At 46.0% G+C, this 26,409-nt stretch overlaps 1 protein-coding gene across 1 annotated transcript in view; it reads right to left on the bottom strand.

The window, feature by feature from the left end:
- Positions 1-26,209, bottom strand: part of LOC126992315 (palmitoyl-protein thioesterase ABHD10, mitochondrial-like) — a 55,955-nt gene extending 29,746 nt beyond the window's left edge. The window contains exon 1 of the mRNA XM_050850982.1: positions 26,046-26,209. The gene's annotated coding sequence lies outside the window, so the exon portion shown is untranslated. The remainder of the gene's footprint in view (positions 1-26,045) is intronic.
- Between the last annotated feature and the right edge of the window lie 200 nt (positions 26,210-26,409).

Genomic DNA, 26,409 nt, shown 5'->3' with positions numbered 1-26,409 from the left:
GGGTTTGGGTGGCTGGCAGGGTGACAGGGAAGGGTTTGGGTGGCTGGCAGGGTGACAGGGAAGGGTTTGTAAGGCTGGCAGGGTGACAGGGAAGGGTTTGGGTGGCTGGCAGGGGTGACGGGGATGGGTTTTGGGGGCTGGCAGGGTGACAGAGAAGGGTTTGGGTGGCTGGCAGGGTGACAGGGAAGGGTTTGTGTGGCTGGCAGGGTGACAGGGAAGGGTTTGTGAGGCTGGCAGGTTGACAGGGAAGGGTTTGGGTGGCTGGCAGGGTGACTGGGAAGGGTTTGGGTGGCTGGCAGGGTGACAGGGAAGGGTTTGGGTGGCTGGCAGGGTGAAAGGGAAGGGTTTGGGTGGCTGGCAGGGTGACAGGGAAGGGTTTGGGTGGCTGGCAGGGTGACAGTGAAGGGTTTGGGTGGCTGGCAGGGTGACAGTGAAGGGTTTGGGTGGCTGGCAGGGTGACAGGGAAGGGTTTGGATTGGTTTGAAGAGGAGTAAGAAAAAGAAGAACGAGGAGGGTTAGGAGGTGGAGGAGGTGGAGGAAGCATAAGATTAAGAAGAGGAGGAGGAGGAGAAGGAAGAGGAGGAGGAAGAGGAGGATTAGGAGACAGAATAAGAGGAAGAAAAGGAGGGGGAGAAGGAAGAGTAGGAGGAAGAGGAAGAGGAGGATAAGGAAGAGGAGGAGAAGGAGGAGGAGGAAAAGTAGGAATTTTTAGTGATGAGGGATGTTTAGGAAGAGGAGAAAGAAGCTGTGTGTGTGTGTGTGTGTGTGTGTGTGTGTGTGTGTGTGTGTGTGTGTGTGTGTGTGTGTGTGTGTGTGTGTGTGTGTGTGTGTTTCTTGCTCTTTGTCTGTCTGTCTGTCTCTGCCTCTTTCTGTCAGTCTCTCTTTGTCTCGGTCAGTCTCTGTTTGTCTCTGCCTCTTTGTCTCTTTCTGTCTGTCTGTTTGTCTCTGTCTCAGTCTGTCTCTCTGCCTGTCTGTTCGTCTCTGTTTGTCTCTGTCTATCTGTCTGTCTGTCTCTGAGTCTGTCTTTGTCTCTGTCTGTCTGTCTGTCTCTGAGTCTGTCTTTGTCTCTGTCTGTCTGTTCGTCTCTGAGTCTGTCTTTGTCTCTGTCTGTCTGTTCGTCTCTGAGTCTGTCTTTGTCTCTGTCTGTCTGTCTGTCTCTGAGTCTGTCTTTGTCTCTGTCTGTCTGTCTGTCTCTGAGTCTGTCTTTGTCTCTGTCTGTCTGTCTCTCTCTGAGTCTGTCTTTGTCTCTGTCTGTCTGTCTGTCTCTGAGTCTGTCTTTGTCTCTGTCTGTCTGTCTGTCTCTGAGTCTGTCTTTGTCTCTGTCTGTCTGTCTCTGAGTCTGTCTTTGTCTCTGTCTGTCTGTTCGTCTGAGTCTGTCTTTGTCTCTGTCTGTCTGTTCGTCTCTGAGTCTGTCTTTGTCTCTGTCTGTCTGTCTCTGAGTCTGTCTTTGTCTCTGTCTGTCTGTCTGTCTCTGAATCTGTCTTTGTCTCTGTCTGTCTGTCTGTCTCTGAATCTGTCTTTGTCTCTGTCTGTCAGTCTCTGAGTCTGTCTTTGTCTCTGTCTGTCTGTCTCTGAGTCTGTCTTTGTCTCTGTCTGTCTGCCTGTCTCTGAGTCTGTCTTTGTCTCTGTCTGTTCGTCTCTGAGTCTGTCTTTCTCTCTGTCTGTCTGTCTGTCTCTGAGTCTGTCTTTGTCTCTGTCTGTCTGTCTGTCTCTGTCTGTCTGTCTGTCTGTCTCTGAGTCTGTCTTTGTCTGTCTGTCTGTCTCTGAGCCTGTCTTTGTGTCTGTCTGTCTGTTCGTCTCTGAGTCTGTCTTTGTCTCTGTCTGTCTGTTCTTCTGAGTCTGTCTGTCTGTCTGTCTGTCTGTCTCTGAGTCTGTCTTTGTCTCTGTCTGTCTGTCTGTCTCTGAGTCTGTCTTTGTCTCTGTCTGTCTGTCTCTGAGTCTGTCTTTGTCTCTGTCTGTCTGTCTGTCTCTGAGTCTGTCTTTGTCTCTGTCTGTCTGTTCGTCTGAGTCTGTCTTTGTCTGTTTGTCTATTCGTCTCTGAGTCTGTCTTTGTCTCTGTGTGTCTGTCTGTCTCTGAGTCTGTCTTTGTCTCTGTCTGTCTGTCTGTCTCTGAGTCTGTCTTTGTCTCTGTCTGTCTGTCTCTGAGTCTGTCTTTGTCTCTGTCTGTCTGTCTGTCTCTGAGTCTGTCTTTGTCTCTGTCTGTCTGTTCGTCTGAGTCTGTCTTTGTCTCTGTCTGTCTGTTCGTCTGAGTCTGTCTTTGTCTCTGTCTGTCTGTCTCTGAGTCTGTCTTTGTCTCTGTCTGTCTGTTCGTCTGAGTCTGTCTTTGTCTGTTTGTCTATTCGTCTCTGAGTCTGTCTTTGTCTCTGTGTGTCTGTCTGTCTCTGAGTCTGTCTTTGTCTCTGTCTGTCTGTCTGTCTTTGAGTCTGTCTTTGTCACTGTCTGTCTGTCTGTCTCTGAGTCTGTCTTTGTCTCTGTCTGTCTGTCTGTCTCTGAGTCTGTCTTTGTCTCTGTCTGTCTGTCTGTCTCTGAGTCTGTCTTTGTCTCTGTCTGTCTGTCTCTGAGTCTGTCCTTGTCTCTGTCTGTCTGTTCGTCTGAGTCTGTCTTTGTCTCTGTCTGTCTGTTCGTCTCTGAGTCTGTCTTTGTCTCTGTCTGTCTGTCTCTGAGTCTGTCTTTGTCTCTGTCTGTCTGTCTGTCTCTGAATCTGTCTTTGTCTCTGTCTGTCTGTCTGTCTCTGAATCTGTCTTTGTCTCTGTCTGTCTGTCAGTCTCTGAGTCTGTCTTTGTCTCTGTCTGTCTGTCTCTGAGTCTGTCTTTGTCTCTGTCTGTCTGTCTCTGAGTCTGTCTTTGTCTCTGTCTGTCTGTCTGTCTCTGAGTCTGTCTTTGTCTCTGTCTGTCTGTCTGTCTCTGAGTCTGTCTTTGTCTCTGTCTGTCTGTCTCTGAGTCTGTCTTTGTCTCTGTCTGTCTGTCTCTGAGTCTGTCTTTGTCTCTGTCTGTCTGTCTGTCTCTGAGTCTGTCTTTGTCTCTGTCTGTCTGTCTCTGAGTCTGTCTTTGTCTCTGTCTGTCTGTCTCTGAGTCTGTCTTTGTCTCTGTCTGTCTGTCTGTCTCTGAGTCTGTCTTTGTCTCTGTCTGTCTGTCTGTCTCTGAGTCTGTCTTTGTCTGTTTGTCTGTCTGTCTCTGAGTCTGTCTTTGTCTCTGTCTGTCTGTCTGTCTCTGAGTCTGTCTTTGTCTCTGTCTGTCTGTCTGTCTCTGAGTCTGTCTTTGTCTCTGTCTGTCTGTCTGTCTCTGAGTCTGTCTTTGTCTCTGTCTGTCTGTCTCTGAGTCTGTCTTTGTCTCTGTCTGTCTGTCTGTCTCTGAGTCTGTCTTTGTCTCTGTCTGTCTGTCTGTCTCTGAGTCTGTCTTTGTCTCTGTCTGTCTGTCTGTCTCTGAGTCTGTCTTTGTCTCTGTCTGTCTGTCTCTGAGTCTGTCTTTGTCTCTGTCTGTCTGTTCGTCTGAGTCTGTCTTTGTCTCTGTCTGTCTGTCTCTGAGTCTGTCTTTGTGTCTGTGTGTGTCTGTGTGTCTGAGTCTGTCTTTGTCTCTGTCTGTCTGTCTGTCTCTGAGTCTGTCTTTGTCTCTGTCTGTCTGTCTGTCTCTGAGTCTGTCTTTGTCTCTGTCTGTCTGTCTCTGAGTCTGTCTTTGTCTCTGTCTGTCTGTCTGTCTCTGAGTCTGTCTTTGTCTCTGTCTGTCTGTCTCTGAGTCTGTCTTTGTCTCTGTCTGTCTGTCTCTGAGTCTGTCTTTGTCTCTGTCTGTCTGTCTCTGAGTCTGTCTTTGTCTCTGTCTGTCTGTCTGTCTCTGAGTCTGTCTTTGTCTCTGTCTGTCTGTCTGTCTGTCTCTGAGTCTGTCTTTGTCTCTGTCTGTCTGTCTGTCTCTGAGTCTGTCTTTGTCTCTGTCTGTCTGTCTGTCTCTGAGTCTGTCTTTGTCTCTGTCTGTCTGTCTGTCTCTGAGTCTGTCTTTGTCTCTGTCTGTCTGTCTCTGAGTCTGTCTTTGTCTCTGTCTGTCTGTCTCTGAGTCTGTCTTTGTCTCTGTCTGTCTGTTCGTCTCTGAGTCTGTCTTTGTCTCTGTCTGTCTGTCTCTGAGTCTGTCTTTGTCTCTGTCTGTCTGTCTGTCTCTGAGTCTGTCTTTGTCTGTCTGTCTGTCTGTCTCTGAGTCTGTCTTTGTCTCTGTCTGTCTGTCTGTCTCTGAGTCTGTCTTTGTCTGTCTGTCTGTCTGTCTCTGAGTCTGTCTTTGTCTCTGTCTGTCTGTCTCTGAGTCTGTCTTTGTCTCTGTCTGTCTGTCTGTCTCTGAGTCTGTCTTTGTCTCTGTCTGTCTGTCTCTGAGTCTGTCTTTGTCTCTGTCTGTCTGTCTGTCTCTGAGTCTGTCTTTGTCTCTGTCTGTCTGTCTCTGAGTCTGTCTTTGTCTCTGTCTGTCTGTCTGTCTCTGAGTCTGTCTTTGTCTCTGTCTGTCTGTCTGTCTGTCTCTGAGTCTGTCTTTGTCTGTCTGTCTGTCTCTGAGTCTGTCTTTGTCTCTGTCTGTCTGTCTCTGAGTGTGTCAGTGTGTCTCTCTGTCTGTCTGTCTGTCTGTGTCTGTGTCTGTCTCTGTCTGTCTGTCTCTGAGTCTGTCTTTGTCTCTGTCTGTCTGTCTGTCTCTGAGTCTGTCTTTGTCTCTGTCTGTCTGTCTGTCTCTGAGTCTGTCTTTGTCTCTGTCTGTCTGTCTGTCTCTGAGTCTGTCTTTGTCTCTGTCTGTCTGTCTGTCTCTGAGTCTGTCTTTGTCTCTGTCTGTCTGTCTGTCTCTGAGTCTGTCTGTCTGTCTGTCTGTCTGTCTCTGAGTCTGTCTTTGTCTCTGTCTGTCTGTCTGTCTCTGAGTCTGTCTTTGTCTCTGTCTGTCTGTCTCTGAGTCTGTCTTTGTCTCTGTCTGTCTGTCTGTCTGTGAGTCTTTGTCTCTGTCTGTCTCTGAGTCTGTCTTTGTCTCTGTCTGTCTGTCTCTGAGTCTGTCTTTGTCTCTGTCTGTCTGTCTCTGAGTCTGTCTTTGTCTCTGTCTGTCTGTCTGTCTCTGAGTCTGTCTTTGTCTCTGTCTGTCTGTCTGTCTCTGAGTCTGTCTTTGTCTCTGTCTGTCTGTCTCTGAGTCTGTCTTTGTCTCTGTCTGTCTGTCTCTGAGTCTGTCTTTGTCTCTGTCTGTCTGTCTGTCTCTGAGTCTGTCTTTGTCTCTGTCTGTCTGTCTCTGAGTCTGTCTTTGTCTCTGTCTGTCTCTGAGTCTGTCTTTGTCTCTGTCTGTCTGTCTCTGAGTCTGTCTTTGTCTGTCTGTCTGTCTGTCTCTGAGTCTGTCTTTGTCTCTGTCTGTCTGTCTCTGAGTCTGTCTTTGTCTCTGTCTGTCTGTCTCTGAGTCTGTCTTTGTCTCTGTCTGTCTGTCTCTGAGTCTGTCTTTGTCTCTGTCTGTCTGTCTGTCTCTGAGTCTGTCTTTGTCTCTGTCTGTCTGTCTGTCTCTGAGTCTGTCTTTGTCTCTGTCTGTCTGTCTGTCTCTGAGTCTGTCTTTGTCTCTGTCTGTCTGTCTCTGAGTCTGTCTTTGTCTCTGTCTGTCTGTCAGTCTCTGAGTCTGTCTTTGTCTCTGTCTGTCTGTCTCTGAGTCTGTCTTTGTCTCTGTCTGTCTGTCTGTCTCTGAGTCTGTCTTTGTCTCTGTCTGTCTGTCTCTGAGTCTGTCTTTGTCTCTGTCTGTCTGTCTGTCTCTGAGTCTGTCTTTGTCTCTGTCTGTCTGTCTCTGAGTCTGTCTTTGTCTCTGTCTGTCTGTCTGTCTCTGAGTCTGTCTTTGTCTCTGTCTGTCTGTCTGTCTCTGAGTCTGTCTTTGTCTCTGTCTGTCTGTCTGTCTCTGAGTCTGTCTTTGTCTCTGTCTGTCTGTCTCTGAGTCTGTCTTTGTCTCTGTCTGTCTGTCTCTGAGTCTGTCTTTGTCTGTCTGTCTGTCTGTCTCTGAGTCTGTCTTTGTCTCTGTCTGTCTGTCTGTCTCTGAGTCTGTCTTTGTCTCTGTCTGTCTGTCTGTCTCTGAGTCTGTCTTTGTCTCTGTCTGTCTGCCTGTCTGAGTCTGTCTTTGTCTCTGTCTGTCTGTCTGTCTCTGAGTCTGTCTTTGTCTCTGTCTGTCTCTCTCTCTGAGTCTGTCTTTGTCTCTGTCTGTCTGTCTCTGAGTCTGTCTTTGTCTCTGTCTGTCTGTCTCTGAGTCTGTCTTTGTCTCTGTCTGTCTGTCTCTGAGTCTGTCTTTGTCTCTGTCTGTCTGTCTCTGAGTCTGTCTTTGTCTCTGTCTGTCTGTCTGTCTCTGAGTCTGTCTTTGTCTCTGTCTGTCTGTCTGTCTCTGAGTCTGTCTTTGTCTCTGTCTGTCTGTCTGTCTCTGAGTCTGTCTTTGTCTCTGTCTGTCTGTCTGTCTCTGAGTCTGTCTTTGTCTCTGTCTGTCTGTCTCTGAGTCTGTCTTTGTCTCTGTCTGTCTGTCTGTCTCTGAGTCTGTCTTTGTCTCTGTCTGTCTGTCTCTGAGTCTGTCTTTGTCTGTCTGTCTGTCTCTGAGTCTGTCTTTGTCTCTGTCTGTCTGTCTCTCTCTGTATCTGTCTTTGTCTCTGTCTGTGTGTCTCTCTGTCTGTCTGTCTCTGAGTCTGTCTTTGTCTCTGTCTGTCTGTCTGTCTCTGAGTCTGTCTTTGTCTCTCTGTCTGTCTGTCTCTGAGTCTGTCTTTGTCTCTGTCTGTCTGTCTCTGAGTCTGTCTTTGTCTCTGTCTGTCTGTCTCTGAGTCTGTCTTTGTCTCTGTCTGTCTGTCTGTCTCTGAGTCTGTCTTTGTCTCTGTCTGTCTGTCTGTCTCTGAGTCTTTCTCTATGTCTGTCTGTCTGTCTCTGTGTCTGTCTGTCTCTCTGTCTGTCTGTCTCTGAGTCTGTCTTTGTCTCTGTATGTCTGTCTGTCTCTGAGTCTGTCTTTGTCTCTGTCTGTCTGTCTCTGAGTCTGTCTTTGTCTCTGTCTGTCTGTCTGTCTCTGAGTCTGTCTTTGTCTCTGTCTGTCTGTCTGTCTCTGAGTCTGTCTTTGTCTCTGTCTGTCTGTCTCTGGGTCTGTCTGTCTGTCTGTCTTTCTGTCTGTCTCTGTCTGTCTTTGTCTCTGTCTGTCTGTCACTGAGTCTTTCTGTCTCTCTGTCTGTCTGTCTCTCTCTCTGTCTTTCTGTCTCTCTGTCTGTCTGTCTCTGAGTCTGTCTTTGTCTCTGTCTGTCTGTCTGTCTCTGTGTGTCTGTGTGTGTGTCTGTCTGTCTGTCTCTGTCTGTCTTTGTCTCTGTCTGTTCGTCTCTGAGTCTGTCTTTCTCTCTGTCTGTCTGTCTGTCTCTGAGTCTGTCTTTGTCTCTGTCTGTCTGTCTGTCTCTGAGTCTGTCTTTGTCTCTGTCTGTCTGTCTGTCTCTGAGTCTGTATTTGTCTCTGTCTGTCTGTCTCTGAGTCTGTCTTTGTCTCTGTCTGTCTCTGTGTCTGTCTCTCTCTCTGTCTGTCTGTCTCTGAGTCTGTCTTTGTCTCTGTCTGTCTGTCTCTGAGTCTGTCTTTGTCTCTGTCTGTCTGTCTCTGAGTCTGTCTTTGTCTCTGTCTGTCTGTCTGTCTCTGGTCTGTCTTTGTCTCTGTCTGTCTGTCTGTCTCTGTCTGTCTGTCTCTGTCTGTCTGTCTGTCTCTGAGTCTGTCTTTGTCTCTGTCTGTCTGTTCGTCTGTGAGTCTGTCTTTGTCTCTGTCTGTCTGCTCGTCTCTGAGTCTGTCCTTGTCTCTGTCTGTCTGTGTTTCTCTGAGTCTGTCTTTGTCTCTGTCTGTCTGTCTGTCTCTGAGTCTGTCTTTGTCTCTGTCTGTCTGTCTCTGAGTCTGTCTTTGTCTCTGTCTGTCTGTCTCTGAGTCTGTCTGTCTCTGTGTGTCTGTCTGTCTCTGAGTCTGTCTTTGTCTCTGTCTGTCTGTCTGTCTCTGAGTCTGTCTTTGTCTCTGTCTGTCTGCCTGTCTCTGAGTCTGTCTTTGTCTCTGTCTGTCTGTGTGTCTCTGAGTCTGTCTTTGTCTCTGTCTGTCTGTCTGTCTCTGAGTCTGTCTTTGTCTCTGTCTGTCTGTCTCTGAGTCTGTCTTTGTCTCTGTCTGTCTGTCTCTGAGTCTGTCTTTGTCTCTGTCTGTCTGTCTCTGAGTCTGTCTTTGTCTCTGTCTGTCTGCCTGACTCTGAGTCTGTCTTTGTCTCTGTCTGTCTGTCTGTCTCTGAGTCTGTCTTTGTCTCTGTCTGTCTGTCTCTGAGTCTGTCTTTGTCTCTGTCTGTCTGTCTGAGTCTGTCTTTGTCTCTGTCTGTCTGTCTCTGAGTCTGTCTTTGTCTCTCTCTGTCTGTCTCTGAGTCTGTCTGTGTCTCTGTCTGTCTGTCTCTCTATCAGTCTGTCTTTGTCTGTCTGTCTGTCTCTGAGTCTGTCTTTGTCTCTGTCTGTCTGTCTGTCTCTGAGTCTGTCTTTGTCTCTGTCTGTCTGTCTCTGAGTCTGTCTTTGTCTCTGTCTGTCTGTCTCTGAGTCTGTCTTTGTCTCTGTCTGTCTGTTCGTCTCTGAGTCTGTCTTTGTCTCTGTCTGTCTGTCTCTGAGTCTGTCTTTGTCTCTGTCTGTCTGTCTCTGAGTCTGTCTTTGTCTGTCTGTCTGTCTCTGAGTCTGTCTTTGTCTCTGTCTGTCTGTCTGTCTCTGTATGTGTCTCTGTCTGTCTGTCTGTCTCTGAGTCTGTCTTTGTCTCTGTCTTTCTGTCTCTGAGTCTGTCTTTGTCTCTGTCTGTCTGTCTGTCTCTGGAGTCTGTCTTTGTCTCTGTCTGTCTGTAAGTCTGTGTCTGTGTTTGTCTCTGTCTGTCTGTTGGTCTCTGAGTCTGTCTTTGTCTCTGTCTGTCTGTCTCTGTGTGTGTCTTTGTTTCTGTGTGTCTGTTTGTCTGTGTCTGTGTTTGTCTCTGTCTGTCTGTCTGTCTGTCTCTGAGTCTGTCTTTGTCTCTGTCTGTCTGTCTGTCTCTGAGTCTGTCTTTGTCTGTCTGTCTGTCTCTGAGTCTGTCTTTGTCTCTGTCTGTCTGTCTCTGAGTCTGTCTTTGTCTCTGTCTGTCTGTCTCTGAGTCTGTCTTTGTCTCTGTCTGTCTGTCTCTCTCTGAGTCTTTCTGTGTGTCTGTGTGTCTGTCTTCTGAGTCTGTCTTTGTCTGTCTGTCTGTCTGTCTCTGAGTCTGTCTTTGTCTGTGTTTGTCTCTTTCTGTCTGTGTCTCTGAGTCTGTCTTTCTCTCTGTCTGTCTGTCTGTCTCTGAGTCTGTCTTTGTCTCTGTCTGTCTGTCTGTCTCTGAGTCTGTCTTTGTCTCTGTCTGTCTGTCTCTGAGTCTGTCTTTGTCTCTGTCTGTCTGTCTCTGAGTCTGTCTTTGTCTCTGTCTGTCTGTTCGTCTCTGAGTCTTTCTTTGTCTCTGTCTGTCTGTCTCTGAGTCTGTCTTTGTCTCTGTCTGTCTGTCTCTGAGTCTGTCTTTGTCTCTGAGTCTGTCTTTGTCTCTGTCTGTCTGTTCGTCTCTGAGTCTGTCTTTGTCTCTGTCTGTCTGTCTCTGACTCTGTCTTTGTCTTAGTCTGTCTGTCAGTCTCTGAGTCTGTCTTTGTCTCTGTCTGTCTGTCTGTCTCTGTCTGTCTTTGTCTCTGTCTGTCTGTCTGTCTGTGTTTTTTTCTTTGTCTGTGTGTGTCTGTCTGTCTCTGAGTCTGTCTTTGTCTCTGTCTGTCTGTCTGTCTCTGAGTCTGTCTTTGTCTCTGTCTGTCTGTCTCTGAGTCTGTCTTTGTCTCTGTCTGTCTGTCTCTGAGTCTGTCTTTGTCTGTCTGTCTGTCTGTCTCTGTCTGTCTTTGTCTCTGTCTGTCTGTCTGTCTCTGTCTGTCTGTCTCTCTGGTCTGTCTTTGTCTCTGTCTGTCTGTCTCTGAGTCTGTCTTTGTCTCTGTCTGTCTGTGTGTCTCTGTGTCTGTCTTTGTCTCTGTCTGTCTGTCTCTGAGTCTGTCTTTGTCTCTGTGTGTCTGTCTCTGATTCTGTCTTTGTCTCTCTGTCTGTCTGTCTCTGGGTCTGTCTTTGTCTCTGTCTGTCTGTCTCTGGGTCTGTCTTTGTCTCTCTGTCTGTCTGTCTCTGAGTCTCTTTGTCTCTGTCTGTCTGTCTGTCTCTGAGTCTGTCTTTGTCTCTGTCTGTCTGTCTCTGAGTCTGTCTTTGTCTCTGTCTCTCTGTCTGTCTGTCTGTCTCTGAGTCTGTCTTTGTCTCTCTGTGTGTCAGTCTCTGAGTCTGTCTTTGTGTGTGTCTGTCTGTCTGTCTCTTTGTCTGTCTTTGTGTCTGTGTGTCTGTTTGTCTGTGTCTGTCTTTGTGTCTGTCTGTCTGTCTCTGAGTCTGTCTTTGTCTCTGTCTGTCTGTCTCTCAGTCTCTCTGTGTGTCTGTCTGTCTCTGTGTCTGTCTGTGTCTCTGTCTGTCTGTCTCTGGGTCTGTCTCTCTGTCTGTCTGTCTCTGAGTCTGTCTTTGTCTCTGTCTGTCTGTCTCTGGAGTCTGTCTTTGTCACTGTCTGTCTGTCTGTCTCTGAGTCTGTCTTTGTCTCTGTCTGTCTGTCTGTCTCTGAGTCTGTCTTTGTTTCTGTGAGTCTGTGTGTGTCTGTTTGTCTCTGTCTGTCTTTGTCTGTGTGTGTCTTTGTCTCTGAGTCTGTCTTTGTCTCTCTGTCTGTCTGTCTCTGAGTCTGTCTTTGTCTCTGTCTGTCTGTCTGTCTCTGAATCTGTCTTTGTCTCTGTCTGTCTGTCTCTGAGTCTGTCTTTGTCTCTGTCTGTCTGTCTGTCTCTGAGTCTGTCTTTGTCTCTGTCTGTCTGTCTGTCTCTGTGTCTGTCTTTGTCTCTGTCTGTCTGTCTCTGAGTCTGTCTTTGTCTCTGTCTGTCTGTCTCTGAGTCTGTCTTTGTCTCTGTCTGTCTGTCTGTCTCTGAGTCTGTCTTTGTCTCTGTCTGTCTGTCTCTGTGTGTGTCTTTGTCTCTGTCTGTCTGTCTCTGAGTCTGTCTTTGTCTCTGTCTGTCTGTCTCTGAGTCTGTCTTTGTCTCTGTCTGTCTGTCTCTGAGTCTGTCTTTGTCTCTGTCTGTCTGTCTGTCTCTGAGTCTGTCTTTGTCTCTGTCTGTCTGTCTGTCTCTGAGTCTGTCTTTGTCTCTGTCTGTCTGTCTCTGAGTCTGTCTTTGTCTCTGTCTGTCTGTCTCTGAGTCTGTCTTTGTCTCTGTCTGTCTGTCTCTGAGTCTGTCTTTGTCTCTGTCTGTCTGTCAGTCTCTGAGTCTGTCTTTGTCTCTGTCTGTCTGTCTCTGAGTCTGTCTTTGTCTCTGTCTGTCTGTCTGTCTCTGAGTCTGTCTTTGTCTCTGTCTGTCTGTCTCTGAGTCTGTCTTTGTCTCTGTCTGTCTGTCTCTGAGTCTGTCTTTGTCTCTGTCTGTCTGTCTCTGAGTCTGTCTTTGTCTCTGTCTGTCTGTCTCTGAGTCTGTCTTTGTCTCTGTCTGTCTGTCAGTCTCTGTCTATGTGTTTGTCTCTGTCTGTCTGTCTCTGACTCTGTCTGTCTCTCTGTCTGTCTGTCTCTGAGTCTGTCTTTGTCTCTGTCTGTCTGTCTCTGAGTCTGTCTTTGTCTCTGTCTGTCTGTCAGTCTCTGAGTCTGTCTTTTTCTCTGTGTGTCTGTCTGTCTCTTAGTCTGTCTTTGTCTCTGTCTGTCTGCCTGTCTCTGAGTCTGTCTTTGTCTCTGTCTGTCTGTCTTTGTCTCTGTCTGTCTGTCTGTCTCTGAGTCTGTCTTTGTCTCTGTCTGTCTGTCTCTGAGTCTGTCTCTGTCTGTCTGTCTGTCTGTCTCTGAGTCTGTCTTTGTCTCTGTCTGTCTGTCTGTCTCTGAGTCTGTCTTTGTCTCTGTCTGTCTGTCTCTGAGTCTGTCTTTGTCTCTGTCTGTCTGTCTCTGAGTCTGTCTTTGTCTCTGTCTGTCTGTCAGTCTCTGAGTCTGTCTTTGTCTCTGTCTGTCTGTCTCTGAGTCTGTCTTTGTCTCTGTCTGTCTGTCTCTGAGTCTGTCTTTGTCTCTGTCTGTCTGTCTGTCTCTGAGTCTGTCTTTGTCTCTGTCTGTCTGTCTGTCTCTGTGTCTGTCTTTGTCTCTGTCTGTCTGTCTCTGAGTCTGTCTTTGTCTCTGTCTGTCTGTCTGTCTCTGAGTCTGTCTTTGTCTCTGTCTGTCTGTCTCTGAGTCTGTCTTTGTCTCTGTCTGTCTGTCAGTCTCTGAGTCTGTCTTTGTCTCTGTCTGTCTGTCTCTGGGTCTGTCTTTGTCTCTGTCTGTCTGTCTGTCTCTGAGTCTGTCTTTGTCTCTGTCTGTCTGTCTGTCTCTGAGTCTGTCTTTGTCTCTGTCTGTCTTTCTGTCTCTGGGTCTGTGTGTGTCTCTGTGTGTCTGTCTTGGAGTGTGTCTTTGTCTCTGTCTGTCTGTCTGTCTCTGAGTCTGTCTTTGTCTCTGTCTGTCTGTCTCTGAGTCTGTCTTTGTCTCTGTCTGTCTGTCTCTGAGTCTGTCTTTGTCTCTGTCTGTCTGTCTGTCTCTGAGTCTGTCTTTGTCTCTGTCTGTCTCAGAGTCTGTCTTTGTCTCTGTCTGTCTGTCTGTCTCTGAGTCTGTCTTTGTCTCTGTCTGTCTGTCTGTCTCTGAGTCTGTCTTTGTCTCTGTCTGTCTGTCTCTGAGTCTGTCTTTGTCTCTGTCTGTCTGTAAGTCTGAGTCTCTGTTTTTCTCTCTCTCTGTCTGTTCGTCTCTGAGTCTGTCTTTCTCTCTGTCTGTCTGTCTGTCTATGAGTCTGTCTTTCTCTCTGTCTGTCTGTCTCTGAGTCTGTCTCTGTCTGTCTGTCTGTCTCTGAGTCTGTCTTTGTCTCTGTCTGTCTGTCTGTCTCTGAGTCTGTCTTTGTCTCTGTCTGTCTGTCTGTCTCTGAGTCTGTCTTTGTCTCTGTCTGTCTGTCTGTCTCTGTGTCTGTCTTTGTGTCTGTCTGTCTGTCAGTGAGTCTTTCTTTGTGTCTGTGTGTCTGTCTCTGAGTCTGTCTTTGTCTCTGTCTGTCTGTCTCTGAGTCTGTCTTTGTCTCTGTCTGTCTGTCTGTCTCTGAGTCTGTCTTTGTCTCTGTCTGTCTGTCTGTCTCTGAGTCTGTCTTTGTCTCTGTCTGTCTGTCTGTCTCTGAGTCTGTCTTTGTCTCTGTCTGTCTGTCTGTCTCTGAGTCTGTCTTTGTCTCTGTCTGTCTGTCTGTCTCTGAGTCTGTCTTTGTCTCTGTCTGTCTGTCTCTGAGTCTGTCTTTGTCTCTGTCTGTCTGTCTGTCTCTGAGTCTGTCTTTGTCTCTGTCTGTCTGTCTGTCTCTGAGTCTGTCTTTGTCTCTGTCTGTCTGTCTCTGAGTCTGTCTTTGTCTCTGTCTGTCTGTCTGTCTCTGAGTCTGTCTTTGTCTCTGTCTGTCTGTCTGTCTCTGTGTCTGTCTTTGTCTCTGTCTGTCTGTCTCTGAGTCTGTCTTTGTCTCTGTCTGTCTGTCTGTCTCTGAGTCTGTCTTTGTCTCTGTCTGTCTGTCTGTCTCTGAGTCTGTCTTTGTCTCTGTCTGTCTGTCTCTGAGTCTGTCTTTGTCTCTGTCTGTCTGTCTGTCTCTGAGTCTGTCTTTGTCTCTGTCTGTCTGTGTCTCTGACTCTGTCTTTGTCTCTGTCTGTCTGTCTGTCTCTGAGTCTGTCTTTGTCTCTGTCTGTCTGTCTGTCTCTGAGTCTGTCTTTGTCTCTGTCTGTCTGTCTGTCTCTGAGTCTGTCTTTGTCTCTGTCTGTCTGTCTCTGAGTCTGTCTTTGTCTCTGTCTGTCTGTCTGTCTCTGAGTCTGTCTTTGTCTCTGTCTGTCTGTCTCTGAGTCTGTCTTTGTCTCTGTCTGTCTGTCTCTCTGTGTCTGTCTGTGTCTCTGTCTGTCTGTCTCTGAGTCTGTCTTTGTCTCTGTCTGTCTGTCTGTCTCTGAGTCTGTCTTTGTCTCTGTCTGTCTGTCTGTCTCTGTGTCTGTCTTTGTCTCTGTCTGTCTGTCTCTGAGTCTGTCTTTGTCTCTGTCTGTCTGTCTGTCTCTGAGTCTGTCTTTGTCTCTGTCTGTCTGTCTGTCTCTGAGTCTGTCTTTGTCTCTGTCTGTCTGTCTGTCTCTGAGTCTGTCTTTGTCTCTGTCTGTCTGTCTCTGGAGTCTGTCTGTCTGTCTGTCTGTCTGTCTCTGAGTCTGTCTTTGTCTCTGTCTGTCTGTCTCTGTGTCTGTCTTTGTGTCTGTCTGTCTGTCTCTCAGTCTGTCTTTGTCTCTGTCTGTCTGTCTGTCTCTGTGTCTGTCTTTGTCTCTGTCTGTCTGTCTGTCTCTGAGTCTGTCTTTGTCTCTGTCTGTCTGTCTGTCTCTGAGTCTGTCTTTGTCTCTGTCTGTCTGTCTCTGAGTCTGTCTTTGTCTCTGTCTGTCTGTCTCTGAGTCTGTTGTCTCTGTCTGTCTCTATCTCTGAGTCTGTCTTTGTCTCTGTCTGTCTGTCTGTCTCTGAGTCTGTCTTTGTCTCTGTCTGTCTGTCTGTCTCTGAGTCTGTCTTTGTCTCTGTCTGTCTGTCTCTGAGTCTGTCTTTGTCTCTGTCTGTCTGTCTCTGAGTCTGTCTTTGTCTCTGTCTGTCTGTCTGTCTCTGAGTCTGTCTTTGTCTCTGTCTGTCTGTCTCTGAGTCTGTCTTTGTCTCTGTCTGTCTGTCTCTGAGTCTGTCTTTGTCTCTGTCTGTCTGTCTCTGAGTCTGTCTTTGTCTCTGTCTGTCTGTCTCTGAGTCTGTCTTTGTCTCTGTCTGTCTGTCTCTGAGTCTGTCTTTGTCTCTGTCTGTCTGTTCGTCTCTGAGTCTGTCTTTGTCTCTGTCTGTCTGTCTCTGAGTCTGTCTTTGTCTCTGTCTGTCTGTCTGTCTGTCTGTCTGTCTCTGAGTCTGTCTTTGTCTCTGTCTGTCTGTCTCTGAGTCTGTCTTTGTCTCTGTCTGTCTGTCTCTGAGTCTGTCTTTGTCTCTGTCTGTCTGTCTCTGAGTCTGTCTTTGTCTCTGTCTGTCTGTCTGTCTCTGACTGTCTGTCTGTCTGTCTCTGAGTCTGTCTTTGTCTCTCTGTTTGTCTGTCTCTGAGTCTGTCTCTGTCTGTCTGTCTGTCTCTGAGTCTGTCTTTGTCTCTGTCTGTCTGTTCGTCTCTGAGTCTGTCTTTGTCTCTGTCTGTCTGTCTCTGAGTCTGTCTTTGTCTGTCTGTCTGTCTGTCTGTGAGTCTGTCTTTGTCTCTGTGTCTGTCTGTCTCTGAGTCTGTCTTTGTCTCTGTCTGTCTGTCTCTGAGTCTGTCTTTGTCTCTGTCTGTCTGTCTGTCTCTGTGTCTGTCTTTGTCTCTGTCTGTCTGTCTCTGAGTCTGTCTTTGTCTCTGTCTGTCTGTCTGTCTCTGAGTCTGTCTTTGTCTCTGTCTGTCTGTCTCTGAGTCTGTCTTTGTCTCTGTCTGTCTGTCTGTCTCTGAGTCTGTCTTTGTCTCTGTCTGTCTGTCTCTGAGTCTGTCTTTGTCTCTGTCTGTCTGTCTCTGAGTCTGTCTTTGTCTCTGTCTGTCTGTCTGTCTCTGAGTCTGTCTTTGTCTCTGTCTGTCTGTCTGTCTCTGAGTCTGTCTTTGTCTCTGTCTGTCTGTCAGTCTGTGTGTCTGTCTTTGTCTCTGTCTGTCTGTCTCTGAGTCTGTCTTTGTCTCTGTCTGTCTGTCTCTGAGTCTGTCTTTGTCTCTGTCTGTCTGTCTGTCTCTGAGTCTGTCTTTGTCTCTGTCTGTCTGTCTCTCTGTCTGTCTTTGTCTCTGTCTGTCTGTCTGTCTCTGAGTCTGTCTTTGTCTCTGTCTGTCTGTCTCTGAGTCTGTCTTTGTCTCTGTCTGTCTGTCTGTCTTTGTCTGTCTGTCTGTGTCGGTCTGTGCGTGTGTCTGTCTGTCTGTCTGTCTGTCTGTCTCTGAGTCTGTCTTTGTCTCTGTCTGTCTGTCTGTCTCTGAGTCTGTCTTTGTCTCTGTCTGTCTGTCTCTGAGTCTGTCTTTGTGTCTGTCTGTCTGTCTCTGAGTCTGTCTTTGTCTCTGTCTGTCTGTCTGTCTCTGAGTCTGTCTTTGTCTCTGTCTGTCTGTCTCTGAGTCTGTCTTTGTCTCTGTCTGTCTGTCTGTCTCTGAGTCTGTCTTTGTCTCTGTCTGTCTGTCTCTGAGTCTGTCTTTGTCTCTGTCTGTCTGCCTGTCTCTGAGTCTGTCTTTGTCTGTCTGTCTGTCTCTGAGTCTGTCTTTGTCTCTGTCTGTCTGTCTGTCTCTGAGTCTGTCTTTGTCTCTGTCTGTCTGTCTGTCTCTGAGTCTGTCTTTGTCTCTGTCTGTCTGTCTCTGAGTCTGTCTTTGTCTCTGTCTGTCTGTCTCTGAGTCTGTCTTTGTCTCTCTGTTTGTCTGTCTCTGGGTCTGTCTTTGTCTCTGTCTGTCTGTCTCTGGGTCTGTCTTTGTCTCTGTGTGTCTGTCTCTGATTCTGTCTTTGTCTCTGTCTGTCTCTGAGTCTGTCTTTGTCTCTGTCTGTCTGTTAGTCTGAGTCTGTCTTTGTCTCTGTCTGTCTGTCTCTGAGTCTGTCTTTGTCTCTGTCTGTCTGTCTCTGAGTCTGTCTTTGTCTCTGTCTGTCTGTCTCTGAGTCTGTCTTTGTCTCTGTCTGTCTGTCAGTCTCTGAGTCTGTCTTTGTCTCTGTCTGTCTGTCTGTCTCTGAGTCTGTCTTTGTCTCTGTCTGTCTGTCTGTCTCTGAGTCTGTCTTTGTCTCTGTCTGTATGTCTCTGAGTCTGTCTTTGTGTCTGTCTGTCTGTTGTTGAGTGTGTTTGTGTGTCTGTCTGTCTGTCTGTCTCTGTTTGTGTCTTTGTGTCTGTCTGTCTGTCTCTGAGTCTGTCTTTGTCTCTGTCTGTCTGTCTCTGAATCTGTCTTTGTCTCTGTCTGTCTGTCTGTCTCTGAATCTGTCTTTGTCTCTGTCTGTCTGTCAGTCTCTGAGTCTGTCTTTGTCTCTGTCTGTCTGTCTCTGAGTCTGTCTTTGTCTCTGTCTGTCTGCCTGTCTCTGAGTCTGTCTTTGTCTCTGTCTGTCTGTCTCTGTCTGAGTCTTTGTGTCTCTCTGTCTGTCTGTCTGTCTGTCTCTGAGTCTGTCTTTGTCTCTGTCTGTCTGTCTCTGAGTCTGTCTTTGTCTCTGTCTGTCTGTCTGTCTCTGAGTCTGTCTTTGTCTCTGTCTGTCTGTCTGTCTCTGAGTCTGTCTTTGTCTCTGTCTGTCTGTCTCTGAGTCTGTCTTTGTCTCTGTCTGTCTGTAAGTCTGAGTCTGTCTTTGTCTCTGTCTGTGTTTCTGTGTCTGTCTGTCTGTCTGTCTGTCTCTGAGTCTGTCTTTGTCTCTGTCTGTCTGTCTGTCTCTGAGTCTGTCTTTGTCTCTGTCTGTCTGTCTGTCTCTGAGTCTGTCTTTGTCTCTGTCTGTCTGTTCGTCTCTGAGTCTGTCTTTGTCTCTGTCTGTCTGTCTCTGAGTCTGTCTTTGTCTCTGTCTGTCTGTCTCTGAGTCTGTCTTTGTCTCTGTCTGTCTGTCTGTCTCTGAGTCTGTCTTTGTCTCTGTCTGTCTGTGTCTGAGTCTGTCTTTCTCTCTGTCTGTCTGTTCGTCTCTGAGTCTGTCTTTGTCTCTGTCTGTCTGTCTGTCTCTGAGTCTCTTTGTCTCTGTCTGTCTGTCTCTGAGTCTGTCTTTGTCTTTGTCTGTCTGTCTGAGTCTGTCTTTGTCTCTGTCTGTCTGTCTCTGAGTCTGTCTTTGTCTCTGTCTGTCTGTCTCTGAGTCTGTCTTTGTCTCTGTCTGTCTGTCTCTGAGTCTGTCTTTGTCTGTCTGTCTGTCTCTGAGTCTGTCTGTCTCTGAGTCTGTCTTTGTCTCTGTCTGTCTGTCTCTGAGTCTGTCTTTGTCTCTGTCTGTCTGTCTCTGTGTCTGTCTTTGTCTCTGTCTGTCTGTCTCTGAGTCTGTCTTTGTCTCTGTCTGTCTGTCTCTGAGTCTGTCTTTGTCTCTGTCTGTCTGTCTCTGAGTCTGTCTTTGTCTCTGTCTGTCTGTCTCTGAGTCTGTCTTTGTCTGTCTGTCTGTCTCTGAGTCTGTCTTTGTATGTCTGTCTGTCTCTGAGTCTGTCTTTGTCTCTGTCTGTCTGTCTCTGAGTCTGTCTTTGTCTCTGTCTGTCTGTCTCTGAGTCTGTCTTTGTCTCTGTCTGTCTGTCTGTCTCTGAGTCTGTCTTTGTCTCTGTCTGTCTGTTCGTCTCTGAGTCTGTCTTTGTCTCTGTCTGTCTGTCTGTCTCTGAGTCTGTCTTTGTCTCTGTCTGTCTGTCTGTCTCTGAGTCTGTCTTTGTCTCTGTCTGTCTGTCTCTGAGTCTGTCTCTGTCTGTCTGTCTGTCTGTCTCTGAGTCTGTCTTTGTCTCTGTCTGTCTGTCTGTCTCTGAGTCTGTCTTTGTCTCTGTCTGTCTGTCTCTGAGTCTGTCTTTGTCTCTCTGTCTGTGTGTCTCTGTGTGTGTCTGTGTCTCTGTCTGTCTGTCTGTCTCTGAGTCTGTCTTTGTCTCTGTCTGTCTGTCTCTGAGTCTGTCTTTGTCTCTGTCTGTCTGTCTCTGAGTCTGTCTTTGTCTCTGTCTGTCTGTCTGTCTGTCTCTGAGTCTGTCTTTGTCTCTGTCTGTCTGTCTCTGAGTCTGTCTTTGTCTCTGTCTGTCTGTCTCAGACTCTGTCTTTGTATCTGTCTGTCTGTCTCTGAGTCTGTCTCTTGTCTGTGTCTCTGTGTGTCTCTGAGTCTGTCTTTGTCTCTGTCTGTCTGTCTGTCTCTGGTCTGTCTGTCTCTGTCTGTCCGTCTGTCTCTGAGTCTTAGTCTGTTCGTCTCTGCCTGTCTGTCTGTCTCTGAGTCTCTCTCTCTCTCTCTCTCTCTCTCTCTCTCTCTCTCTCTCTCTCTCTCTCTCTCTCTCTCTCTCTCTCTCTCTCTCTGTCTGTATGTCTCTATCTTCGTCTGTCTCTCCCAGCCTCTTTTTTTTTATTTTTTTATTTTTACATCTTACATATTGCCTCTGCCTTTTCTCTCTCCACAGTGAGAGAGAGAGAGAGAGAGAGAGAGAGAATGGAAGGAGGAGGTGGAGGAAAAGAGTAGCCATAAAGGTGGGGGAGTTAACCACCTTCACTCCCTCCTCCTACGCTTGGAAACAGAGCAAGAAAATATAGTGTAGTTCTCAATACTAAGGACGAAGGAAGGAAGAATGGGAAAGAAGGAAGGCAAGAAGGAACGATACAATTTTACACTAATATTCCTGAAACAGCCAAGAGAAGGAAGAAAGGAGAAAGGAGAAATGAAGGAAGGATAAAGAGTTAAGTGAAAAAAAGAAAGAAGGAAGGAGAGAAAGGAGGAGGGGAAGGAAGGAAGAAAAGAATGAAGGAGCGAAAGACGAAGGCAAGACCGAAGGAAGGAGATACAGAAGGAAGGAACGAAAGGAGAAGGAGGGAAGGGAGGAAGGAAGGAAAGATAGGCAAGAAAAAGAAGGCAGGAAGGAGAAAGAAGGAAGGGAAAGGAAGGAAGAAAGAAATAAGAAAGGAGGGAAGGAAAAGAAGGAAGAGGAAAGGAAGGAAGGTTGAAAAGAAGAGAAGGAAGAGAAGAACAGAAGGAAGGGAGGAGAGAAAGAAGAACGGGAAGAAAGGAAGGAAGAAAGGAAGGAAGGAAGGAAGGACAAATGCAGAGAGAGAGAGAGAGAGAGAGAGAGAGAGAGAGAGAGAGAGAGAACGTTAGATTCAAGACAATGCCCGTACTCTCTCTCTCTCTCTCTCTCTGCCCGCAGAGGTGTGCTGTTTGCTGTGCGACCACGTGCTTCATTGGACAGGATTAAGTATTGCCCTTATTTTTACTACCTCTCTCCGCCTGTATGTATCTACCCTCCGTCGCAGTAGCGCCCTGTAAAACATATATACACCTATACACAAAACACAGTGTTACACTCTTTCCGCCACATTCTTTATATATTTCCCAGATTCCTCCGACGCCGCTTCCCGCAGGTGTTCAGACCTACCTGACCTGACTTGACCAGATTATTCCCAGAGACCAGTAATCCTCCTCCCTCCCTCGCGTTTCCTCCTCCTCTTCTCTCGCCTCCCCTCTCCATTGCCCCTCCCCTCTCTCTCTCTCTCATTACTACCCCCACTTGCCCCTCTCTGTCTCTCCTTCCTCACTCCCGATCTCGTTCCCACCCCCTCTCTCTCCCCCTTTCCTTCGCCCTCCTCCATCCCTATCTCCCTCCTACGCCTTCCCATCTCTCTCTCTCTCTCTCTCTCTCTCTCTCTCTCTCTCTCTCTCTCTCTCTCTCTCTCTCTCTCTCTCTCTCTTCTCTCCTCCCCTCTCATTGCCCCCCTCTCTCTCTCATTACTACCCCACTTGCCCCTCTCTGTCTCTCCTTCCTCACTCCTATCTCGTTCCCACCTCTCTCTCTCCCCCCTTTCCTTCTTCTCCTCTTCCTCCCTCCATCTCCCTCCTACGCCTTCCCATCTCTCTCTCTCTCTCTCTCTCTCTCTCTCTCTCTCTCTCTCTCTCTCTCTCTCTCTCTCTCTCTCTCTCTCTCTCTCTCTCTCTCTCTCTCTCATATTCTTATTCACGCCGCACGTCCCTCTGCCCTACGAAAAAAAAAAGCAAAGCAAATATATAGATACCTCCTCCTTACCAAGATGGCGCTAAAGAAATGTTCGACTTGCACAGGAAACTTCTCTGGTCATTTCTTCTCAGGACGATCGACCGTCTGCAAGATCTGCCTGTTGACTCAGCAGATGGAAACGAGACTCCTTCAACAGGACGAAAGGCTAACGGCTGGCGAGAAGAAGATCACCGAACTAACAAGTACTGTTGATACCTTGCAGGAGTTTATCCAGTCCAACATCGTCGCCCTCCTGCAATTGACGCCTCATCACCCTCCTCACCTGCACTCGATGCCCAGCCACCTTCCGAAGAAGGCACGTCACAGGAACCAGTAGAGCTGACGCTGAATGCTTCACCCCGTGAGAGGAGGAGCCAGACCCGCCCCTAGAGCCATTTATCCTACTCATTGCTACAACAGATTTGCCATACTGGAGGAGGACGAGGAACAGAGCACCTTCTTGGTCGGTGACTCTATGATTCGCCATCAGGTGGTTGAATTCTGTGGCAGAGTCCCCGTCGTAGGCGTAACTACTGTTATCCTGGAGCTGGTGTTGACGACATCACAGCTGCCCTGGACGAGGTCTCCGCTGTGGCCTCTAACGACTCACTCTTTGTTCTCCACACAGGTACAAACGACGTCACCACGACCGGTCTGAGGAACTGCTGGACCAAGTACAGTAGGCTCATCCAGCAGTATAAGACTAAATCTAATATTTTGATTTCAGGATTCTACCACGGACATGGGATGAGGCGACTTCTACAGTAAGGCCTTCAGCCTCAACAACCGCCTGCAGACTCTCTGCGGAGAGCTTGACGTCGAATTCTTTAACGCCTGGAACGATTTCTACGGCCAGAGTAGACTTTTCCAAAGGGACGGCATACACCTGTCCCCATCAGGGCAGCCAGATTTGGAAGGCTCTCAACAACGCCGTGCGTAACGCCCGAACAACAAAAACGACTCTCAGCCACGTCCTTCCATCCCGCCCGTGTAAATAGACACCTCACACCGCAACAGACTCGTAACATTGAACCCTCCAGTAACTCTATTACCAAGCTTCAAGATAACCTAAGAGTCCTTAGTTTCAATGCGTAGCCTAAGAAACAAATTTGATGAACTGCGATGTCTTGCTCTGACAGAAAACGTTGACGTAATTGCTATAACCGAAACATTTATCGACACCACTAATATTGATTTAAGTTCCGAATACAACATAGATGGCTACAGATTCTTCAACAATGATCGTGTAAACCGTAGAGGGGTGGTGTCGCCTTTTTGTCAAAAGCTACTTGCAACCTACTGACAAAACACCAAGAAACAGTAACGTTGAACATTTGTGCGTGCGAGTAAACATTGCAAAGTCAATTTAAATATATCTGTCACTTACAGTCCTCCGGGACAATCACTTGATGGCGATCTTGAAATGTACAGCGTCTTAAGGCAGTCACTTAATAACAGCGACTCACTGATACTAGGAGACTTTAACCTCCCCATATCGACTGGGACACTGTCGGGTACAGAAGGTGAGTCCCATAGAATGATCGAATTTCTAGAGGAAAATTATCTAAGCCAAATGGTTTCTGAACCAACTCGACAAAATAACATACTTGACCTTGTTATAGCGACCCAAGATAACCTAGTCAGTAATGTCACGGTAGGAGAACACCTCGGTTCCTGCGATCATAAACTAGTGCGCGTTGACATTAGAGCTCAAACATCGGTGACTGAAAATAAAGTTAAGGTGCCCAATTTCAAAAGAGCCAACTTCGTAGAAATCCGACGAAAACTAATAGATATGCAACTATCAGATGACGGCAATGCAGAGGACGCCTGGCTAAACTTTAAAAATCACTTACTCACTCAGCAGGACACATTTGTCCCCTTGTGCGAGAAGGAATTAACACTAATAAAGTCCACCTTGGTTTAATAGCGAAATTAAACACTCAGTCAAGGAGAGAAAATTGTCTTACAGGTTAAAGAAAGACCAAAGCACGCGCCTGAAAACATTAGACTTTACAATGATGCAAGGCGACGAGTAAAAGATTAGTGCATCAGGCAAAGCGTAGATATGAAGAAAATATTGCAGCCAACTGTAAAAATAATCCGAAATCCTTCTTCAGTTACATAAACAACAGAAAGGCGATCAGAAGTGGAATTGGACCTTTAATAAACAGCGACGGTGCACTAGTGACTGACAGCCAACACGTTGCAAACCTATTAAATAATTACTTTTCCTCGGTGTTTAATAATAACAGTCCTCCCACCACCACCACCAACACCAGTACTAATGTAAATCCCGAGCATGCATTGTCTAACTTTGAAATAAAACCCGATGAAGTCCTTAAAGCCTCAAATCACTTAAAACAAATAAAAGTCCTGGACCTGATAAAGTATATCCAACTCTGCTGAAAGAAACAAAGAGCGAAATACTCTCCTCCCTCACAACCGTATTCAATATGTCCTTGCGACAAGGCATTGTCCCTTCAGATTGGAAAAAGGCTAACGTGACACCGATTTTAAGAAAGGAGACAAAAGTACCAGGTAATTACAGGCCCATTAGTCTAACTTCGGTTGTAGGTAAGCTACTTGGGGTCATAATTAGAGACAAATTGTGAGTTACCTTGAAAGCCACTCATTAATTGGGGACTCACAACATGGCTTCCGAAACAAAAGATCCTGCCTATCAAATCTATTAACCTTTATAACGACCTCTTCACTGTTTATGACGTAACCAAATCACTGGACGTAGTCTATCTTGATTTCCAGAAAGCGTTTGATAAAGTCCCGCATCATAAATTACTTTACAAATTAAAACAAATAGGTATTGACGGTCAGGTAAACCAATGGATCGCGAATTGGTTGAGCAACAGACAACAAAGAGTAGTGATTGACGGATTTAACTCAGAGTGGGCGCCTGTCACTAGTGGCGTCCTCAGGGCTCGGTTCTTGGCCCAGTGCTCTTCATTATTTACATCAACGACGTGGATGTTGGACTCAATAACCGCATTAGTAAATTTGCAGACGACACAAAGATTGGTAACTCGGTTCTCACTGACGAAGACAGGCAAAGCCTCCAAGAGGATTTGCACAAAATTTCAGCTTGGTCGGATAGATGGGAGATGCCCTTTAACGTAGACAAGTGCCAGGTCCTTCAAGTTGGAACGAGGAATAAAAGTTTGATTACGAAATGCGCGGCGTTAAACTCAAAAGCGTTCAATGCGTCAAGGACTTGGGGTCAAAATCGCGTCAAACCTCAAATTTCACAGCAATGCATCGATGCAGCAAATAAAGCGAACAGAATGTTGGGCTTCATTAAAAGAAACTTTTATTTAAGAATAAAGATGTAATACTCGCTCTACAACAGTTTAGTCAGACCCCACTTGGAATATGCGGTACAGTTTTGGTCTCCTCACCATGCAAAGGATATTGCTAAATTAGAAGGTGTTCAGCGTCGGGCAACGAAAATTATCCCTTCCTTGCGCAACAAATCCTACGAAGAAAGGCTTTCACCCTTAACATGTTCTCTTGAGAAACGTCGCCTCCGAGGAAAACTGATCGAATGTTTTAAAATACTTAATGGTTTCACGAATGTAGACAGATCAACATTGTTTATGATCGATGACACTTTGCGCACGAGGAACAATGGCGTAAAACTCAGATGTAGACAAGTAAATTCAGACTGCACCAAATTTTTCTTCACCAACGTTGTAGTGCGAGAATGGAATAAGCTCCCATCATCAGTGGTCCAGTGTAACACGATTGACTCCTTCAAAAATAAGCTCGACCGTCACTTCCTTCAACTTAATATCAACTAGAGTAGAAATGCAACGTTTTGGAGTCTTCTGATTAATGTAAAATCACTTAGGTTTAAGGACAGACCACCAAGTCTGGACCATGGGGTCTGTGTGGTCTGATTTTCTATGTAAATCTATGTAAATCTCTCTCTCTCTCTCTCTCTCTCTCTCTCTCTCTCTCTCTCTGCATTTGTTTGCATAATTAATGTTTGTTTGTTAATCTGTCTACCTCTCAATTTGAATATATAAATAATAATAATAATAATAATAATAATAATAATAATAATGATAATAATAATAATAATAATAATAATAATAATAATAATAATAAAAGTTTAATTAGTAGGCTAGTAGTAGTAGTAGTAGTAGTAGTAGTAGTAGTAGTAGTAGTAGTAGTAGTAGTAGTAGTAGTAGTAGGAAGAGGAGGAGGAGGAGGAGGAGGAAGAACACATGGCCTGCATATAAGGTTGAACATAAGAAAAGTAAAAAAATAACGATGATGATGATAAGAAGAAAAAGAAGAAGGAAAAGAAGAAAAAAAAAAGAAGAAGCAGAATAGCGGTGATAATGATGATGATAATAATAATAATAATGATAATAATAATAATAATGATAATAATAATAATAATGATAATAATAATAATAATAATAATAATAATAATAATAATAATAATAATAATAATAATAATAATAATAATAATAATAATAATAATAATAATAATAATAATAATAATAATAATAGCAATAGTAATAAAAGCAATACTAGCACTCACCCAAGCGTAATTCTGGTGTAATTTTCGTTTTTGTTCATCTTGTTCTCCTATTCTTGCGATAACAAACTTGGTGATAACATTAACGTGATCATTCATGTATAATTATATAACGGCAAAGACACATACGCACGCACACACACGCACACTCATTAATTTCTAAGCTGTTCTCACTTTCACCATTTCTAAAACGGTTTATCATCACACGTTTTTTGTAGCACCAATAATAATAAGAAAAAAATAGCACTCCCACCATTTCCTTGAATTTTTAACTTATTTCAAGCCTTATTTAAGCTTTTCCAGGCGTTAGAAATGGCACCATGAGATCACTGGCACCTTATCTTCCCTTTCCTGGCACCGGCACTCTGGGAAACACGTAATTCGCTCTAAAATTTGAAAATATAAATTTGGCACTTTCCCGCCCGCAACTTTTCCCCTTCATATTTATCACCTTATCTAAGCTTCAAACCTCCTAGAAGTGGCACCATATGATCACCGGCACCTTTGCTCTCCTCTCCTGGCACTTGGTACTCGGGGAAACACGCAACTCGCGGTAAACTGGAAAAAAAATATTGTTCGTGGCCACTGGAGAAAACATGGAGGGTGACTTTTCCCTTCCTCCTTCACCTTTTCCCTTATTTCCAGCCTTATGTAAACGTCCCACGGGATAGGAATGGCACCATATGATCACTGGCACCTGATCTTCCTTTTCCTGGCACCTGACACTTTGGGAAACATGTACGTCGCACGAAAACACGAAAAATAACGTTGTCACTGGGGGGTAAATTCTTCACGTCAACCTCCGCCTTCACTTCCACCCTCCACTTTTAACGCCATTATCACCTTATCTAAGCCTTCCGCGGACTATAAATGGCACCCACGTAATCTCTGGTACTTCTTATCCTTTCTGTGGCACTTTGGTTCGTTGGCGCCGTGTATTTAGCGGAAAATGAGTAAAAATGATGAAGTTGAGCGCGCCGTCACACTATCACGTAACAAAGGACGCCGAGAACTCAGCTGATCTGCGCGGGAGACTGTTGGCTCCTTCTTCTTCTTCTTCTGTGCTGTTCTTTATAATCTTTTTATCTTCTCCTTATTCTTATCCTACTTGTATTTCTCCTTCCTTTCCGTGTTACTTTTTCCTTTTTTTCTATTTTCCTCTTTTTCTATTCTCAAACTTTTTTTCCTCCATTTTTTCTATCTTCAG

The sequence above is a fragment of the Eriocheir sinensis genome, unplaced genomic scaffold (genome assembly GCF_024679095.1).
Source record: "Eriocheir sinensis breed Jianghai 21 unplaced genomic scaffold, ASM2467909v1 Scaffold440, whole genome shotgun sequence".
NCBI classification, from domain to species: domain Eukaryota; kingdom Metazoa; phylum Arthropoda; class Malacostraca; order Decapoda; family Varunidae; genus Eriocheir; species Eriocheir sinensis.
Note: the sequence above shows the minus strand (reverse complement) of the source record. Positions and strands in the feature narration are given on the sequence as shown.